This window comes from Harpia harpyja, chromosome 16 (assembly GCF_026419915.1).
Source record: "Harpia harpyja isolate bHarHar1 chromosome 16, bHarHar1 primary haplotype, whole genome shotgun sequence".
Taxonomy (NCBI): Eukaryota; Metazoa; Chordata; class Aves; order Accipitriformes; family Accipitridae; genus Harpia; species Harpia harpyja.
The window spans coordinates 17,619,187-17,639,254 of NC_068955.1; the positions used below are offsets into that span (position 1 = coordinate 17,619,187).

At 38.9% G+C, this 20,068-nt stretch overlaps 1 protein-coding gene and 1 long non-coding RNA gene across 6 annotated transcripts in view; one reads left to right on the top strand and one right to left on the bottom strand.

Annotated features, from left to right (window-relative positions):
• KCNC1 (potassium voltage-gated channel subfamily C member 1) overlaps positions 1 to 20,068 on the bottom strand; it is a 132,293-nt gene that overhangs the window by 105,687 nt on the left and 6,538 nt on the right. The window lies entirely within an intron of this gene.
• Positions 4,348 to 8,174, top strand: LOC128152878 (uncharacterized). The gene is made up of 3 exons (XR_008238781.1): positions 4,348 to 4,436; positions 4,927 to 5,072; positions 8,103 to 8,174. It is a non-coding gene; the product is annotated as an uncharacterized LOC128152878 (long non-coding RNA).

Consider the following 20,068-nt stretch of genomic DNA (forward strand, 5'->3'; position numbering starts at 1 on the left):
AATCAAATGGGTTTTACACTAAATTAGAAGTTGCATTTACGTATTGGCAAAGTATGGCATATTAAATACATCATATAGGATGTTTACTCAATGGTTTCCGAAGTACAAGTAATAAATATTGTAGACATTAACAATTACCTTCCAGAAATTGATCATAAACTGAAGCAAAAAAGTATGTATGTAAAACAGGCCCTAAGGTAGCCGTTGTTTACATGCTAGCAATTTACACTGACTTCTGTGCTGCCACTTCTTTCTCTATGCAGTCACTCGTTACCACAGAAACTGCAACCACACATGGCACTGGGAGAGATAAAGCTCCTTCATTAAGACAGACAATCACTAGCATAAAATTTCTCTTTGAAGGGTGTAAAAAGCTCGTATGTCACAGCCTCATTGCAAATAACATAAATTCAGCCTTTTGTAGGGAAATAATTTTAGTTATCCCCATTTGAACACCTTGGACAATGCAGGTTTTACTGAAAGGTTGTATTTGTGCTGCGATTGGATTGGAAACAGCCCCACAATGTAGAGCTTGAATGGAGCATGGAAGAATTGGGACAGAGTTAGCCACCACCTCCAGATATTGTCTTATGAATTAAGGGGAACATGTTTTGATTTTTTTCACAGGAGCTAAATAAATATGCACTCAGAAGCTCTTGTGCAGGTCACTCCTGAACAGAGGGTTTGAAACTATCTGGACTCAGTTTCCAAGAGAGGTGAGGAGGTGAAAAGGACCTAATTCGTCTTTATCTTTTTCCATAAGGCGGAACAAGAAGTCGGCTACAGACTAAAAACCCATTGGATTTGAGGGAATTTGTGGGTGCGGAGGTTGTAGTCAGGTTGTGTCTCCGTGGCAATACAAGTGTGGACAGGGACTCTTCTGCCATCGCTTTCCCTAGAACCAACTGGGCTTAAGGAATGGGGAAAAGTGGGCATGAATTATTAACGTGACATGCTCAAGGCCCTTAGGAAAGGAACAGACCTTCCTGCTCCCTAAACTCAGCACAGCCCGCTTTTCCTTTACATGAAACCCTGCCTTTAGGCTTTGACTGGAGGCTCATCAAGAATGGACTTTTTATGGCATTTCCTGTGGGATCCAGTCTGTCCTTCTGGGATCTCTGAGCAGGAGTGCCATGAAGAAATAAGGGGCAAAGGCTTTCCCAAGCTTTAGTTATGGGTATTAATATGCAGGAACCACTCTCCACAGGAGCATCTCTCTATTTCCATCTGTGCTTTTGGTACTTGCTGGCTTCCCTCATCTATTTGTAGCAAATGATGGACACCAAATTTGCCTTAAAGGGTCTGTCTGATTCCCACTCACATGATATGGAGGACAGAGTTATGACACCGAGCATTAGCAGTGTTGGTGAGTGTACCTGCTTGTTGTCAGACAGCACTAGCTTTGCCACTGAGGCATTAGAGATCACAGTTAAAATACAGGTAGCTTCAAGAAGCCAGTATTATTTTTGGTTACCATAAGGTAGTGGAAAAGCAGATTCTCACTGTCAAGAGGGAGAAATGGTAATTCTCTCTGTAATCTCACTGTTAAGTATCCTGTGATATGCTGATGCTCTTTGCTTTGAGAAATGGGTTTGAGGTAGCTCAACTTCTTTTTAGGAAAATGATTTAGTAGATTGTATAAACCACACTTTGGCATGATAAACTTGCATGGATAACAACAAATTTAGGCAGGGCTCTACTCCTGAGCTGCCCTAGACCTCTGTCTGGTATTGTTGCATAGCTTTAAATGAAGACATTGCCGTCAATCAGCCTGTCACCTGCCTCGCTACTCACTTATATTAAATGATTTTACTATCAACTAAGATGGAGCACGCCAGCAAGTGGCATATTATAAGTGTCTAGAGAGATTAGATACTGAAATTAGATGGATAACATCCAGGCTGCTGCATTGGATCTCTGAGCTCCCAGTGTTGTGGTTGCCAATGTGTCCTGCTTCAGTCAGATAAAACCTAAAGCTGCGCTTCCTCACAGAGGGTGCAAACTAGAGGTGTGTAAAGTCAGTCTCCTGAGAAAGTCACAATAACTGTGTGCGCTATATAAGCAATGTGGCATCCAATTCTTCTCTAGAAATAGTGTAGCACATTACAGTATATGCCTGAATTCATCAGATGCCTTAGCAAGCTCTAACCCCTTCTGTTTGCAGTTTCTTAAACCAGTAGCTTCTCAATCTGTTTTTCCTTGGGGTGGTCCTTGACAAAAAATGATTTAAAAAAATAATAACTGAAGTATCAGTAAAAACTGGTCAGTTGAGAGATCTGAAAGCTGATGAGACCCTAGATGACAGCCATCCTTGGGGAAAGTATCCTTCTCCCTGGGAAAATTCCTTTTAATATGTTGGAGTAGCATGGGATTTAAAATTGGATACATGGGCATTAACGTACTGCCTTAGCTTCTGTCGTCCTATGATACGAAAACATTCTCCTGAGAAAAAGGTACAGTATATAGGCAATAAAAGAAAATACAGCTACAGGTATTGAGAAATAGCATTTAAATGCTTGTTTCCACTGGTGTTATCCTTTTCTTACAGAGGGGAACAAACTTAGGAATATGCAAAGGGAAAGCTGGGCTGATTGGTGGACTCTGATATAGGAGGCCAAAGGCCTTACTGCAAATGGCTGTCTGAGGAGTATGTTAGACATCTATTTTATGAATGCTTTAGAAATATTCAGAAATGTGTAGGGGTTACTTAATTATTCATGTCACACCTATAGAAATAAATAAACAGTCTGCTATAGGTTCACCTTTTCAGGGCTCAAGAAGAGTAAGAAAACTTATTAAAAATCCCAGTAACTTTTCTAAATTTAAAAATGTCATGACTTAAGGTCCCAGAGGTTAATGCTGGGAGAGGGCCTCTGATCTATTTTCTGTAGAAAGATGTCTTTTCTAGTCTCCAGCTAGGCTCCACGCTTGTAGAAAAGGTTTAAATATATGTATGGATGTATGTATCTACATAAATTAAGGTACTATTGTTCATATTAATTACCATTGAAAACAGTCTCAGTCTCCCTAGTTAAATGAGCTAGCACAGCATAGCCTTGTTCTTTACTGGGGCCTCTGAGTGTTCCTCCAAGAAAATACTGAATAACATTCAGGGAGATAAAAGTAATAAATGCTGTAGTATGCTTTTTTTAAAATAATTTGGGGTGTTTTTGTGGGAATCTTGTGTGAATTTTTCATGTAGAAAAGTTATTTTTGGAAATCTCTATATCTATCTATTTCTGAGCAGCAGCATTTGGCAGTCTTGAAACAGAATTTAGATTTATGCTGATGGTGCCCTTAATTCATATGTTATCTTAAAATCATTCCCTGTAATTTGTGTTACAAAATATTGGGAAAATAAAATTCTCCTTTCTTTGTATTCTCTTTTATTTGGGTGGAAAGTGGAAATAGTTGCAAAATAAAAATTTCAGCCCCGACAAGATCACAGATAAGAATTTCAGCTTAGCTATACCAGCAAATACAGGGTGGCAGGGGTCAACTATCAAACAAAAGACAACTACTCAAGAACTCCAGGAGAAGAGCTGAGCAGTGCTTTATTTAACAGAAACCTACCTCAGGAGTTTAAGGTAGTCAGAAAGTCATTGCCGAGACTTCTGTTTAGCAAGGAGCCTGAACTTTAATGCTGCATGTACGACGGCTGATGTCAACTGATGCACTGAAGTATTGCTATAAGCAGAAATGGGAATGTGAAGGGATAAATTCCACACATGTGGGATTTAAAATGGGACCCTTAGGCAATCCCATGCACAGGCTGCTGGATGCAGGTGAAGGAGTTCTGGTACTATTTAGTATACTTTGTTATGGGGTAGGAGATGTCTGACTATGATGGAAGTTCTGCTGAGTGCCCCTGAGGTTCAGAGTAGAAATAAGAATTTCAGTTTATTGGTGATAGTTTTAAACTGAGCACCTTGCAAGCCAGTATGGCCAATTCACTAAGGGTAGCATCTGCAGAGGATGGCAAGGAGGAAGGTGGGAAGGGCAGCTGCTCCGTTGCTGCCAAGGAGAGGAGTGAAATGTTTCTGCGCTCCCCTCCCCTCTTGGGGGGTTCCTCTCTCATTTGTGTCCTCAAGCGTGACCAGCTCTGTTGACTAACATGGTGCAGCTTTTATTTTTATCGCAATAGCAAAATATCCCCTCTCTTTCCTCTCAAAAGATGGGTCTGGCTCACCTTGCCTGGTCTCTTTCTCTTGGAGGCTGCATTGGCCAGCAGCTCTTGGTCTCTTCCCTGAGTGTGGTCAGGAGGGGATGAGGACAAGCCTATGTTCCTGCCTGCATCTTGGTGGTACTCGGCAAGTCTAGTAAGGCATTTGTTTGTTTTCTAGAGAACAAAGATCGGTATTCAGGGAAGAAGACCAAGATGTTGTGACAGATGCTAATCTGCCTGGAAAATATTGAGCCTTTGCTACCATTCTCAGGTAGAAAAAATACTAGGTTTTAGAGCAGCATCCATTGGAACTAGGCACAGCACAGGTACTTCTGGATTTAACATTACTGCTTTTGACCTGTTTAGACCTATTTACAATGGTGAGTCTGGTGAAATCTGTGGGGGGTTTGTTGGGATTTTTTGTTTGTTTGTTTTTTAAAGCAGTGGGAGGCAGGATTCCTTTCTCATTTCTGTTAATGATTTCTTTTGAATAGCTCGAGAAAAAAGTGGGATCTTTCTGTGCCTCAGTTTGCACGTTTTGTGAGAAAATTGGAAGAATACTTGCATATGTCAGTAGAGGTACTGAAAGGATTAAGTCATTTTGTGAAGTATTATGAAATTCCAGAAAAAGAGATGTTGTGGACAAGCAAAACAGTATCCTCTTTGCATAAATACTGAATGTAGAAGTTGAACAGTGATACCTAAGATAATCTAAAACTCAAACATTTACAAATCCTCCTCTTTTTTGGCTATTCTTATAGGTCCTATTTCTGAAGATGTTCACTGTCGGCAACTTGTAGGCAAATCACTGGAATCTAGGGATGCTCAGCCCTGATGCCGATTATTTTTATCACAATTCGGAGTATTTTCTTTGAGCTCCACGTAGAAGGCCAAGTTCTCAACTGGAGTAAGTGCAGGTAGCTCCATTCAGCTGAACATCTCTATGCTTATTTGTATTAGCTAAAGGTCATGCCCATATCCTGACATACAAATGTCTCAGTTTGCAGTGTGAAAACTATTGCTTTCTGTTTTCCCAGTAGTAAAAATACTGCAGAAGAAATAGGCTTCAAAATCCTGCTGGTCATCTGTAAGATGGTTTAGAGTTCATCCTGTTCTGGTAATATATGGCATTTGTCCTGCAGGGTCTGGTGAGGGAAATACTAACAGAAGTAAACTGGCACAACCTCATAGTTGCCAACATCAGCAGAGGCAACTGGATGCTATTTTAGGGCTTACCTGGTATTATTTCAGAATAAAATCCTTGCTTTAGGGTTTTAACTCCTGCTGACTGTCTGAAGTGCAGCTGCTGTGCTCCTGAACTACCTGAAAAATCCTATCATGTGGATAATTTCAGGCTGTCAGCAGTAAAAACAATAGCAGGTAAGGAGACTACAAAGAATGGGTTAAATCACAGACTTCCTACTTCTTCAATATTCCTGGATAATAATCCACCTACAGTGACTCTACACTGTGGGTAGAAAATGCCTACCTCTTTTTAAACATAATTTATGCACTCCTTTGCCTTTTGAAAAGGATAGACACCAGCCAGATAGAAGACTGCTCTGCTGCATTAGGGCTCAAAATTAACCATTGAAATGTGTGCCTGATGTGCAAGTCAATCTGCCAAGTCATAAATGTTACAAACAGACATTTGATTACAGTGTGTATTTTTAAAGTATGCTTTCTGGCTACGTAGCTTTAGCAAATACAGTTTCTTCCAGTCTGTGCTAAAAGGACAGTGATACATATGCTGTTAACCTGGCACAATACAAAATCTGCCATAAACTGATCTCGCTGGAGGATTTCTTTCTGCAAGGGCTGTGTGCTATGAGGCAGTGTCTCCCAGATGATTCAAAGTGCCCTTGACTTGATCTGCAGTAAGCAGGAAGGAAGGTGCCTCATAGTTTCTTCTGTGATGCAGTGGTGGCATCTGAGGAGGCTGAAAGTGTGAAGGAAACTTAAAAGGAAGCTCATTCCTTTTTTTGGTTTTTTTTCCCTTATGAGAAAAAAGTTCACGGGTTTGGACCTGAAGGGGTTGGTTGGTGAGAAGTTTCTGCTTTTGAAGTAAAATTCAGACCTAGAAAATTCTATGGTGGTTGCATAAGTATTGAAATTACAACACTGCTAAAGCCTGAAAAGCAAACAATTGACTGGGGAACATATTTCTAAGATAATTGCTTTCTGACCTTTTTTTTTTGTTTTGCTTTGAGTTTTGATTAACTTAACATTAATTATAATCAGTGAAGACTGGGGAAGAAAGGGGTTTTTTGTTAAAATTCCAGCAGCTTTCCCTTGCTCTTCCATTTGGAAGAGGAGTAATTCCTGGTACCTTCAGGAATTACTCCAGAAAAAAAAAACAGGGAGGTCAAATTTGACACTTTTGATCCCTTGAATTAGACAACCAGGATATAAGCGATTTCAGGTCATCCCTGTATACCATAAAGGAACAAAACCATGGTAAATATGAGTTAGAATTAATTCTTCAAAAGTGGTGCATGTTTTTGAGGAACACAATCGCCCCTGAGCAATATCAAAGGCACCTAGCCATTTTGTGCTCGCCTATAGCAAGAATTACCAGACTATTACAGTGGAAGAAGGCACCAGCAAGTGGGTCTTGTGCTCTTCACATATCTCCAACACACTCTGAGGTCTGCATCCTAGTCAAAGGGTATTTTCAAAGAGATTGGTATCTACAAAGCAGATGTGCAACTCTTGTATCATCTGACTTGCTCCTTGTGTCTTCAGGGAAATAACTAGGCTACTCCCAGTCCCAACATACTGCCAGTGACAGAAGAGGTCCAAGTGTCATTCTGCTATGTCTGTCCTGACTTCTTTGCCTCTCATCCTTTTCTGTAATTGTACCTCTGCCACTTCTGGCTGAATGTTTCCTCAGGAAGTGAATAGTTTATATTCAATATCTGTCTGATGCCTTTGTGCCAGAGGTCTCATAACATAAAGATGATCCTGGAGATAAAGCCAACCCAGCTGAGAAAAAGGTGACTGCTCCCAGTATGCTTTGTGCCTTTCTGTGATTGCTCAGGGAGCTTCAGCATATGTCAGGCTTCAGCATATACAGCATCTGCTCTGGCATCTTATTCTGTAGGGTGTTGGTCTTCTTGGAAGAGACCCATTTTGCTAGACACAGCTCTCAGCTCATACTTAGTCTGCCTGTTCTGGGAAGGCAACATGTTTTCTGACAACAGCCAAGATAAAAATCAGGGGTTCATTCTATTGCCACTTGAGGGCTGATGTATAACTTGCGCCTTCAATTTGAAATCTCTATTCAGAACACACATTATGGAGACAATGGGTTAATTCACTTAGACTATTTTCTGGCTTTATGAGGTTGCTGTAAACCAGAGCCAGTTAAAATGCAATGTATGATTAAGTCTGCTAGTGCTTTAATTTTGTATGTTTTGTTTTAAAATGTCTACTTGGGGATACATGTATTCCATTTTAAAACTTTGTCATTATTTAATTAAAAGTTATTTAGTAGATCTGTCAATAATCTGTTATGCACGTTCTACTGGGTGTCTTGTGTTAATTTTTCATCTGAAAGAGTAAAAAGAATCTTCTGAATTTTTAACTGTTGTTTAGAAAGGTTTTGTAGATACAGTGTTAAATGTTCCTAAATTTTACCTCCCTGACCCACAAAAGCTTTGCTTTCTCATTTCCTGTTAATCTTTTTGAGAAATGCTGAATAATCAGAATGGAACAAAGATAAGATTGCCTTCTGATCCCTCTGATTTATTTTGAGAACAACTTTAGTTCTTTCTGTGTCAAAAAGATATCCTCACTTCACCTGCTTAAAGCAAACATGATACTGGAAATTCATCCAGTACCTCCAATTTATCTCCAAATTACTGTGCAAACATTAGTTAGTCTCCACAATACCCAGAAGAGGTAGATAAATGATGTTCTATTATCCCGATTATAGATGTCAATCACTATCAAGAAGTTGGAACTTGCCAGAGGTCACATTTGAAGTCAGATCAAGAGTTGGTGCATTCCTGTGCTTCCTACACAAGATCGTACTGCTTCTGTCTGCTACCTTATCTCTCCTTGTTGCTTCAGCTCCATCACTGTATCTGCCACTGAATCTTAAACATATATTCGTGTTGGAGTCCTCGGTGAACAGAATACATTAACAAGCCACATCTTTTCATTAGACAGCATATATTCTCAATTAAAGATTGCCCATTTATTCTAGACTTCTTTTTTTTCTTTTTTCAATTAATGTGATCAAACAAGGGTGAAGGGGTGCTAATTGTCCCATGCATTTAATGCACAATGAGAATCACCTCCAGAATAATACCTATGGGGACTGCCACCAAAACTTGCACAGCGTCTTTTAGCCTGACAGAGCAAGAGCCTGCGGCTCCCTCTCACTTCCACAAGTGCCCTATATATTTATGAGGCCAGTTGCTGTTTTCTCCTGACATCCCATGTAGTTTGGATCACAGCTGAAAGGAGTCTCTGTGTGGTGAAGGCCATAATTCTTGTGCAGGACTTCTAAGAGGAAAAGCTGGTTTGGCTAGGTTGGAACCCTAGAGCTCTTAAAGAGGTGAAGTTGGCCCCTTTACTTCCCCCCCCTCCCAAGCTCTTGAGCCAGCTGTCCAGGTGTTTGACCTTCACAGGCCACAGAAAAAACTAAGTGCATCAGAACATGCCATCCAAAATCTTCAAATGTCCTTACAGCAAAGGCTTCTCCAGTGCTAGCGCTAGTGATAACACATGAGGCTTTTCACTGTAAAGCCTAACCCTTTTTTCACTCTTTGGCAAGCTCACAACAGCAAAATGTGCTCTTTTGACCACAAAATCTGTTACTGCAAATTCCTTTCTTCCTGGGCTCTTGTGAGGGCTGCTTTCTTGCTTGCGGCACATGCAGAATGTACTGGCATATTGCAAACTCATTTGAATTATTCTGATGAGGTTGTTCTCACCTTGCTGGAAAAGGATTTGCTGTAAGTTGCCACAGTCTGAGATTTCAAGCTCTTGACAGTCTTGTTTCTCTACTAGTAGGCTGGTGATTTGTCATCCTACATTTGCTTTCCTGGGTCCCAACACTATTTATTCTTCAATGTCTACTGAATATTGAAAGGTGAGACTTCCCTCTCCCCACAGCGCTTTGTTCTTCTAATTCTGAAGCCTCCTTCCATCTATTTACTGTTGCTACATCCTACTCCAGGCATTTTCCTTCTCACTGCTTACATTGGAACCACTATTTTCTGTAGTTCTGCTTCAAAAGAGTGTCCTTCTAATGTCTGATGATGACTGCAGTTCCTCCACTGCATAGCATCCCATGCTCTGTGAGCAGGAGATCAATTATCCAACAACAATTAAAATGTGGTTTAAAAAACAGAATTGGTGCCGCAGCCTCTGTGTGAAAGAGGAACAATCAAAAGGACAAGATGTTGATCCTTCTAAAAGGAAGAGTAGTTTCATGTCCAGAAAGGGCTAGAGAAACACAGAGCCAGGTTGAGAATAATTTGAAGAAAAATTCATGAGCAAGCCTGTGTTTTCCTGATATACATGGAAACCTGTTTTTATTCTCAACTGATTTAAAAACAAACAAACAGAAAAACCCCACCTCAAACAAGCAAAAGGACTGCAAGCAGAAGATGCGTATTTGTAAATAACTCAATGGAAATTAGAAAAGCAATTTGGAAAAGAGAGATCCTTTTTTCCTTGAAAACATTCAACAAAATTTGTCATATTTGTCCTACAGACTTCAAACTGGCAAGGCTTTTTCCTTATCCAAAGATTTTAGCAAAATTTTGTGCAGAAAATTCTTTGCTTTTTATCTTTTAGTTATTCCCTCTTAAACTTTGCTGGTTTGTTCTTTTTTTCTGACTACCATTTTACTTTTTCACTTTTTTATTAAGTAAGTCTGAGGGGAGAAAAAGAAACTAATGGGGGAAAAAACTTTGGAATTTTTCTCGTGGAGAAAAGGAAGAAACTTTGAATAAACCTTCTTTGAGAGGAGGGGGATAAATGGCAGACAAAAAATATCTTTTTTGCCAAAAAGAAAACGTATCTACAGTTATTTGATGAGCTCTAGATCTGAAACTGCAGAGTACATATAATACTGTTCATACTCCAAAACCTGTTTCTGAGCCATAAATTGTGAGAAGGCTCCCTAAACATCATCTGCAAAGTTTCAAAAAAAAAAAAAAAAAACAAAACCCCAAAAAATTCATCAAGCTTTTCCCTCCCTCGCAACCCTCATGAGTAGCTGGATTTGAAAGACAAATAAGGCTGTGGAATAAATGCTAAAGAGGGGTGGTGACATGCATGGTGACTTTACTTTTGGCTCGTCTCTTTCTATGTGTGTGTTTAAAAAATAAAATCACTGCCTCAGCGTAATGGGAGATTCAAACCCACGAGTGACTACTTAGCATTTTGATGAAGGTAGGTGTCTTTTAAGAAAAAAATGTATTCTACCCGAAGCTGCAAGCCTGTGGTGAGTTTTGTTAACTAGAAGAAGTCATAATTTGGGCTAGTGAGTTGGCTTAAGAGAGTTTTTGTGGCCTGTGGGCATTTTAATAGCAGGACTGTGGTGAGCACTTGCAGTGAGCACTAGCAGGAATTATGCAGTTTGATAGCTTCATGTCATCTTGAAATTTTTCTTGATTACAGCTAGTATCATATGCAGTGCAGGTAGTGAACGAGAAGATTTTTTTTTTTTCCATTTGTAGCCAAATCTTTATTGATATGCCTCTTAAAATACAGCTTCTGCTCTCTCAATAAACATGGTACAGGGCTTGTGAACATAGTTTCCACACATAAATTGTCTACTGCATTTTTCTGAATGTATTTCTGAGCCCTTTGCCATCTGTGTACATTACAGCTCTTGTAGGAAGATCTTTAGACCAAACTACTGCTGTATCTGGGCAGTCACATACAAGCTCATAGTAGAAATTTTTTGTTGTTGTTCTTTTGCTAAAGCTGTCAAAGTGAGAAACAAGGGATGCCACAGAAAGGGATTTCTACTGTAAGTTTTGCAGTTACTAGAATTAATGATGTGCCCACAGCTACCATAAGTGGAAATTACATCTGTTAGACTGGCATCGCTAAATAAAACCTGGTTGGCTATTGGGCTGAACAATGCGATCGATATCCTTGTGGCAAAAAAAAAAAAAAAAAAAAAAAGAGCTGTTGTTCCTAACATTCACATCTAGGATCTCTGCTTAAATTTATCACAATTCTTGCACCTGTAAACATCTGCATCTTATGCCTAAAATAGCGTTAGGACAATCAGGATAAAAAGAGATTAGATGAAATTTCTCGCTGGTCTGAATTAGATCTTGCTGCTGAAGTCAAGAGCAGCAAAAGCTTGTATTTGCAAGAAATGTGATAAAATCAAAGAGCAGTTGTGTGTGGTGTTCTCAGCAGACATACAGCTACTTCAAACTCCTACCTGGATGAAAAGAGTACAAAAAAGTACTTCACATTGGTGCTTATAAAAATGGTACTCAAATGATCAAAACAAAAGCCGATGGATATGTAGTCCCCCTGTGCAGTATTCCATAACCATGTAGATGCCTGCTTTACTCAGTTTTAATTCCTGTCTGATGGAGGTTGTGTAATGTGAGTCTCTGCATAAGGGAACAAATGGCTTTAATTGCTTCATAGTAGAGTTCTCTTATCTCCTAGCAGAATGAAAATAAGGATGACCTCCCCAGATTCCTACACGTGAAAGATAACTTTCCCCTATTTGCAAGAATCCAGCAGAAGCTTTGTGGATGTGGATGTGCCCCCTTCCTTTGAATTTTCTTACAAGGTGACTTTCATCCTAATAGTCTTGAGTATTTTGCACTTCCATATTGAATACTTGTTTAAAATGCTAATAATATTTTGTTTTTATCTTGTGCTTTTTGTAGAAGTTTTTAAAAGTATTTTCATAAATGGTTAAGACTCTCAGAACCTTCATGATGCAAGGAGATATTAGTACTGGCAGTCTCCTTATCTGATGATGATAAATAGACACACAAAGCTATCACAACTGACATGTTTAAAATTTTTCAATACCTAGCTGAGAACCTTTGGGGATCAACTTGAAGAGACCGTCTGCAGCTGTCATTGACTTCAAAGGGAGCTATGAAAATCAGGATCTGATGCTGAAATTCCTGTTGTGACTTTCTTTGTCAGATCAATGTTTATATCTAAAGGGGATTTTTGCTACTGCAGGATGTCCAAGGCTTAGCAAGACCACTGACACAAGAGCTAGCCCAATGTCTGAAACCTGCTTGTGATTAGCTTGTTTTCAGCATGTTTTCAGGTGTGGTAGTGGGTCTTTTGGACGCCAGAGTCTTGAAAACACCATTCCTCTTGTTGCAAGAGAGTAGTTTAAAAAATGTACATATTTAATTACAAAATAGGCTGGAATGGTTTTCATGTAGAACATACAGAGAATAAGAGGCCTAGGAACACAGCTCCAGACTTCCTAGCTTTTGCTCGTATTCCTGCCACAGTTCCCAGTAAGATTTCTCTTTCATCTACGTTTGCCGTAGTTCTTCCTTGCTTCCTTTCTAATAATTTAAGAGACAAGATGACAGAACAGATTAGAAAAATATCTATAAATAATACCGTATGTAAAGAGGCATTTACCCACTGAGTCTTAAAACTCATTCCCTGCTTTGATTCTATTTTTAAAAGCTTCATCTTACTTGACACTGACAATGATTCATATAAATATTAAGTATTCATTTTTAGTCCATTGCACATAAGTGAAGCTACACTGTAGTGTTCTTCAGAGTTTTTACCCTGCAGGTCCTTACTTAGGATGGAAAGAGGGATAGGAGGATTCAGTTCCTACGTACTCTACAATTTGGTCCTATGGTCCTTTATTAGATAGCATAGATGTAGCCTTTTAAAAATTTTCAATTATTTCAAAGGGGTTTTTTGTTGATTTTTTTTTTTCTTCTACAGGATATAAAAATAGGATGTGTTACCCTGAATTAAAATCTAAATCTGAAGGCTGTGGAATATAACATGATTGCTAATTTATACCTCTTTGTTGTGCTGTGGTTATGTAGAACAACTCTATCACTGTTCTTTTGCTAGATCTTGTTTTTTAATTAAATCAGTTTTTAAAATGTTTTATTTATTGTCCAAACATTTTGTTCTTTAGACTGCACAGCAAAGCTATTTAAACAATGAAAGAAAATATTTTTTTCAATGTTTGTCATTTCTAAATTCTAATACAATTGTTTTTCTGCTATAGCAGGAGTAGAGTTGATAACAGATGGTAAAACTGCACAACTGCCTCTGCTTCATTAGAGCCCCTGGCAAGACTTCTATATGAGGTAAATTACAGTAGAGAGGGATATTTAACAATATACCCGTCACAGTTTCCAGTAAGATTTTGTACTAGTGTTATGTGCATCACGAAGGCAGCGAATGTAAGAGCTAGAATGTTTATTGATCCCTTCTGTGTTGGTTGTTAATACCAAAGCTAAAGCATACGTGCTGTAAAAGGCCCTAATCTTGCAAAGACTTGTTCTAGTGCTTTTCCAAGTTAAATTTATCCTGGCAATAGTTTAATTGAGATCACTTTCCTTTAATGGTGATAATGCACTTGTATTAAAAAGTAATAAAATGTAAGTGATCAATTTCCATTTAAATTAAAAGAATGTTTATGTTAAAATATTGATGAAAAGGCAGCCTTCACAGATTTTAAGAATGCTTGTATTTACATGGCATGACTGAAAGGTTACAGATTGATGGCCCTGGGAAATGTAGGTCTTTTCAAAACAAATCATGTGATATGTCCTTACACTGACTTGAGAGCTCTCTTTTCAGCGTGGCAGAACTGCTCAGACCCTGGGGTGAAGAAGTTCTCCCTACTTCTACATATTGTCTACTTCTGCGTACCATCTCATACCTTTTTGTGCGTTTTGTACGTTCCTTCTCTATAGGGGCTGCACAGAGATCACTAAATCATTGCACATGGCTCATCCTGGAGTCAACTGCATGATGACAACATAAGTTATTTCTAATAAGAACTGGCTTCGAACTAGTGAGTGACTGAAAATAAAAAACTAGCGTTGTCGCATGCTAAAGTTATGCTGTCTCTGATAATGTCACTACACATATCTGTTTTTTGCTATTAATCTTGCTGAATTCAGTAGCCCAGAATTACCACACAGGAACAGCTTCTTCGTTCCACGTTATTGGAAAATGCTGCTTTGCCACATACCCAATGTATTGGTTTGCGAGATCCTCACACCGTGCAAACTGCATCAACTTCACTAACTGCCTGGATTATGCAGCTGTCTGAAGTTGGGAAGTCTCTTGAGCAGAGACAGATGAAAATTTGAAATCCTGCAGTTGGAGGAAGATATTAAACCTGAAATTTCATATTCTAAGCAAAAGACTGTAGCCACTGAATTATTACATCTGGGGAACTGTTTCACACTACTAATATCTCCTGATTTCATTTGAGCATCTTTTTGAAAACAGCTTATATTTAGTGTGTATTCAGCAAGTACATTTAAAGGATGGTGCCTGTTAGTAAAGAAAAATTATGGGCATTAACAAGGCTTTGATATAAGGCTATTGCCAACCATACTAAAGCAGTTCTGGGCACAGAAACGATTCTGTAGGCACTGAGAAATTTTAATATGCTTTTAAAAAAATTACATCTGCGTGGTTAGTGTTTTGGAAATTATAAGTTTGAACTCACATGGCTACATCCTTTCATGATTCTGGCCTCAGAAGTGAAGATGTGGGAACTGACTGCTAGATTTCCATGACACGGGAGTGATGGAGAGATGGTGGGTGCCCAGCCCTGCTGTCTCTGCAGTGGTTGGCACAACTCATACGCATACCGCACCTTTTGAAGAATCGTGGCTTTGGGTGATCTTCTGCTCTGGTCCAGGTTGGTTTGGGAAACACTACATCTAAGTGTAGTGTAAATTCTTCCCAGAGATGCTTATTGTTAAGTTGCTGTTTTTACAGTAATAGCAATTAGAGGTGTCAACAGAGATGATAACCCTATTGTGCTTGTTACTGCAATAAACACATAATAAAGGAGGGATGAAAAAATGCAAAGCAAGTAACCTGAGAAAAGTTGGTTTTCTATTTTGAAAATCACACACTGAGATTAAATGTCTTGTATGATTCCACACACAGTAAAATTCATAGAAAATGAGAAGGGCTGAAGCAATTGATGTGGCTTAATGACCTAATATAATGTGTTGTTTGTGTGCTTGTGCCATTGCAAATGTTCATTTGCTAAGCTAGATAAATATGGCCTGCCTTCGTACTACTGGCATGCTGTAGATGCTAGCTGAAACCCCTGAGAGGATTCTTCAGAGCTAACATATGCAAGCAAGTAGGGCGCACAAATAATAACTTTAGTCAGATCTGCTAACAAATGCTCGCTTGATAAGCTGCATTAGTTCAGTTGCTTGCAATCATCTGTCCAAATCTCAGGTTTGGGGGGTTTTGGGGTTGGGTTTTTTGGTTTGTTTTTTTTTTTGCTTTCTAGTAAATTCACACCATGTAGGTCTGTGTATATTTCTCTAGACATGTGTGGACTGTTCGGAATGAATGTTAAAGATCACCCAATAAGAACAAAGGCTTACCCAGCTGTCCTAGCCAAGACATCCTTTGAGGACCATAAATGTGCAGTTTTAGGAGTTGCTGTAGCTGATGGTAGTACATATGTGAAGATAAATTTGTGGTTTGGAGTTGAAGATGCTATAGAATTGCTATTGAATTTCAAACTTTTCATTTGCCTTTAGTCCATGTCGCTGACACAAGGTAAACTGAGCTGCTTTTCTTAGTGGAGCAAGTTCTCCAAAAGATGTTTTCTTTAAAACAGTGAATGCACTTTTGCACTATTGATTTCCTGCTGCTTAGACATAACTAACATTTCAAGTAATCTATACAGTTTTGAAATTTACATTAGGTCTTCTAATAAAATCACTAGTGCATTTGGGACTTCTTGGCAGGACAAACACTGAACTCCTATCAGCTGAACACTAAATTTCAATATTGCTTAAGCAAAATTCAGATCTAAAATGATCTGCTACTGCCCCCAAAAAAGAAAACCAAACACCACCACCCAGCAATTGACTCAGTCTGGTATTGGTTGAGCTATCATAGCATGGTTAGGTTGTTCTTGGTTTGTCCTTACAAGTGCTTTACTGAAAAAGCCTGAGTTAAAATCAGTTCTGCATGATGCAGGACACATTCCCAAGAAGTGCTAAGATGTCCTGTCACTAGATTTCTTGTAAAACTCTACACTAGAAGCAATGGGAAGAACCATGCTAAAAAAAGAAACAGGAATGGCACAATGTGGCTGATATCATGTTGTCTTGTTTTTAGAGTAGAGATCAGAGGGTGCTGTGAAGGCAAGCCCTTTTGCATCGAGTGTTGTGGCAATTACACAATTGTCCTTGTCCTGAAAAATGTTGCCTGAAATAGGTCTGCATGGGTCTCTGGCTGGATCCCACTAAAACCAGTGGTAGCTGTGGCAGTGGCCCTATGAGGCGGGGTGGGATTTTACTGACGGTCTCTTAACTCTTTGCCCATGTCCTTTTCTGCTATAAGACATGACTTCCCTTGTGCTGGAGGTTGTAGGTGCTCAGCATTTTTAGGGGTTTCTCCCTATTCATTTTTTTGGAAATCTGTTATCAAATTAGAAGCATTCTGGTTGAAGGTTTTCATTTAATTAATGACTGGATAAATCGCAAAACTGGCCTCCACCATCTATACCTGTCAATTGATCCAGTGCAATGAAGACTGCAAGAATCCAAACAAAAAAATAGAACAGGGTTATTGGAATGAATTTTCAAAGTGAAATCTTCAGCTGAATTTCTGATGCATGTCAAATAATAAGCAACCTGAACTGACCAGATCTTTCTGTATTTGAATAGGGAAATGCAGGTAATGTTTTAAATGTGTTTTTTGGAGGGCAGAGGTGGACAGGAATAGGGATTCTGCTGCAGCTGAAACAGGAAGCAATTACCCTGTTGGTGTATTTCTGTGCATGTTTTTAAATTTTTTTGTGAATGCTGAGTAGATGATCCAGGAAATTCAGGAAGGAAGATGGATTTGGTTTGGTTGTGCAGACCAAAATACCTATTTTAACTTGTATTTGTCTCTGGGAAATTATAAGACTCAGTAGGGATAGGTTTTGCCTTTGTTATTTAAAACCAAATAATTGTCCTGGTTTCAGCTGGGATACAATTAATTGTATTCCTAGTAGCTGGTACAGTGCTATGTTTTGAGTTCAGTATGAGAAGAATGTTGATAACACTGATGTTTGCAGTTGTTGCTCAGTAGTGTTTAGACTAATGTCAAGGATTTTTCAGCTTCTCATGCCCAGCCAGCGAGAAAGCTGGAGGGGCACAAGAAGTTGGCACAGGACACAGCCAGGGCAGCTGACCCAAACTGGCCAAAGGGGTATTCCATACGATGTGACGTCACATCCAGTATATAAACTGGGGGGAGTGGGGGCGGGGGATTGCCGCTCGGGGACTAGCTGGGTGTCGATCGGTGGGTGGTGAGCAATTGCACTGCGCATCACTTGTACATTCCAATCCTTTTATTATTCCTGTTGTCATTTTATCAGTGTTATCATTATCATTATTAGTTTCTTCTTTTCTGTTCTATTAAACCGTTCTTATCTCAACCCACGGGTTTTACTTCTTTTCCTGATTTTCTCCCCCATCCCACCGGGGGGGGGCGGGGGGGAGTGAGTGAGCAGCTGTGTGGTGCTTAGTTGCTGGCTGGGGTTAAACCACAACAATGATCCATCTTACTGCTTTTTGAAAGGGACATTCTTTCCCAGGTTTTCAAGTTAAAAGCCAGTAGGATATTTTAAACTATTTCATGCAGTCACAACACCACAATGGTCTTGACTGAACATTTTCTCAAAGTAAATCTAGCAGGGCTAAGATTTACTGCTGCTACTGAAGTATCAACATAATTACGTAAGTGTGTGCCAGCAGTGTATGCCTGTGTTGGTAGCTCATGTGCAGTACACACTTCGCCGGCTGTCCGCAGTGCACTGAAATTGGAGATTTATTGCATTTACAAAGGGCCATTACAATGCAATTTTAACTTACTGTCATTAAAGGGTCTTACATCATAAGCAATCACTGCAAAAAGCCTTGGACTGAGATTTATTCATAATTTTTATAGCATGATTTATAAGAGCCCCCATTATATCTTCTAAATTATATCTGAAAGAAATGAAAATCAATTAGGACCTGGTCCTTTCACCTTTAACCGAGTTGGGTAGTACCTTGTTCTCAGCCCGAAGGAAACAGGGATATTCCTGGAGTAAGCTATCACTACAAGAGTAGGAGTGAAGATAGCAAAATCTGGGTCCTTACTGAGCACAGGAGAGAGATGTAAAAATTATTCTAGAAATGACAGCATTTGGTTTATATTCCAGAGGGAGGAGGTGGTTCTCCATAGATTCATAGATTTCTCTGAGTTCATCTGATCCTAACACTCCTGTGTACCATTTGGAGTGAATCACATATTTATGTAATGCAATATTCAGTAGAGAAAGCCAAGTCAGCCTTCTAATACTGTTCTTTCCTCAGATTGAATTCAGTATATAGTAACTGAGAAGCTAATTGTAATACAATTGCAAAGATCTCAAAATGGCTGTTCTATTAGTCTTATCCCCAAGAATGCACTGAATTTTCATAAAATCAAGCCTATACAAAATGGAAACTCAGTTTTGCCATCTGTATTTGCATGAGAAAGAATTATGCACTTGATTATCAATTAGGGCCCAATTTTTCAGTCTGAATACCCCTGCTTGCCCTTTTTCTTATGAGATACAGTGCTTGGATATGATTTGGTTGAATGTTAATTGGAGTCATGTGGTTTGAATGGGGATGTATTCTATAGTCCTTTGCAATAAAAAGTGCCAGATCATGAAGAGCTTTGTCAGTATTAAGCTCCTATGTTTTGATGCAATATGCTAAAGATGCCCATGTCTTTAAATGATTATAAAAATATATATTTTAATATGTATGCTCCTAATAAATTGCTAAGATCTATTGCACTTCAGTGCTTTGGAATGGAAATACGGAATGTATCTATTAAAAAGCAGTACACTGCAATTAATTTGTTATCCTGAACCATACTGCAGGAAAATTCATTTCTATCCTTGAAGTCAGTGGTAATTTTGGCACTGAATTTCAGTAACAGTAAGGCTAGGCCCTCTGTTGCTGATTTGCTAACATCTCTCCTTATGTTAAAAGAAAGGCAATATGTATCAACTTTACCAAAGTACTACCATAAATATACATAGATCAGTCACGTATTTTTACAAATAAGAAAGATGACTACCATTGAATACTAGACTGCACAGCAGAAGGAAAAACAAGATGGAAAAATAGTTTTCCTAGACATAGTCTAATATATCACATTTTTGTGAGCAGTTCTAAAATAGAAATACTATAATTCATCCACAGATCTTTCTATCCTTTGTCTCATGGTATACCAACAGAGAATACCAGTATTTTGTTACCTTTTTTTTTCCTAACCAAGACTAAAATAGCAAATGTCAGGAGAAGGGCAAAGAAAATAATTGAAGGCACATAGGGATGGATTAAAGAGAGAAGGGACCAAATACCATACTGAAACCAGTCACTAGATTCATATTGATTTCAGTGGCACCACAGTTACATTTTCAGAAGTATTTTGGGATGGTTTAATTTTGAAGTCCTTCCTCATATGGAAATCCCACTCGGCATCGTAGGAGGTGGCAGAGAAAGGAAGGCATATATATGTGTATGCATATGATGGTATGATCCATACAATCACAGCCTTGGCTAAATCGAGTAAATTTTGTAACCTAGAAACATTAAAATTAAGTAAGATTAAAAAAAAATTAAAATGGCAACAGATGCTGTTCTTTTTTAAGGT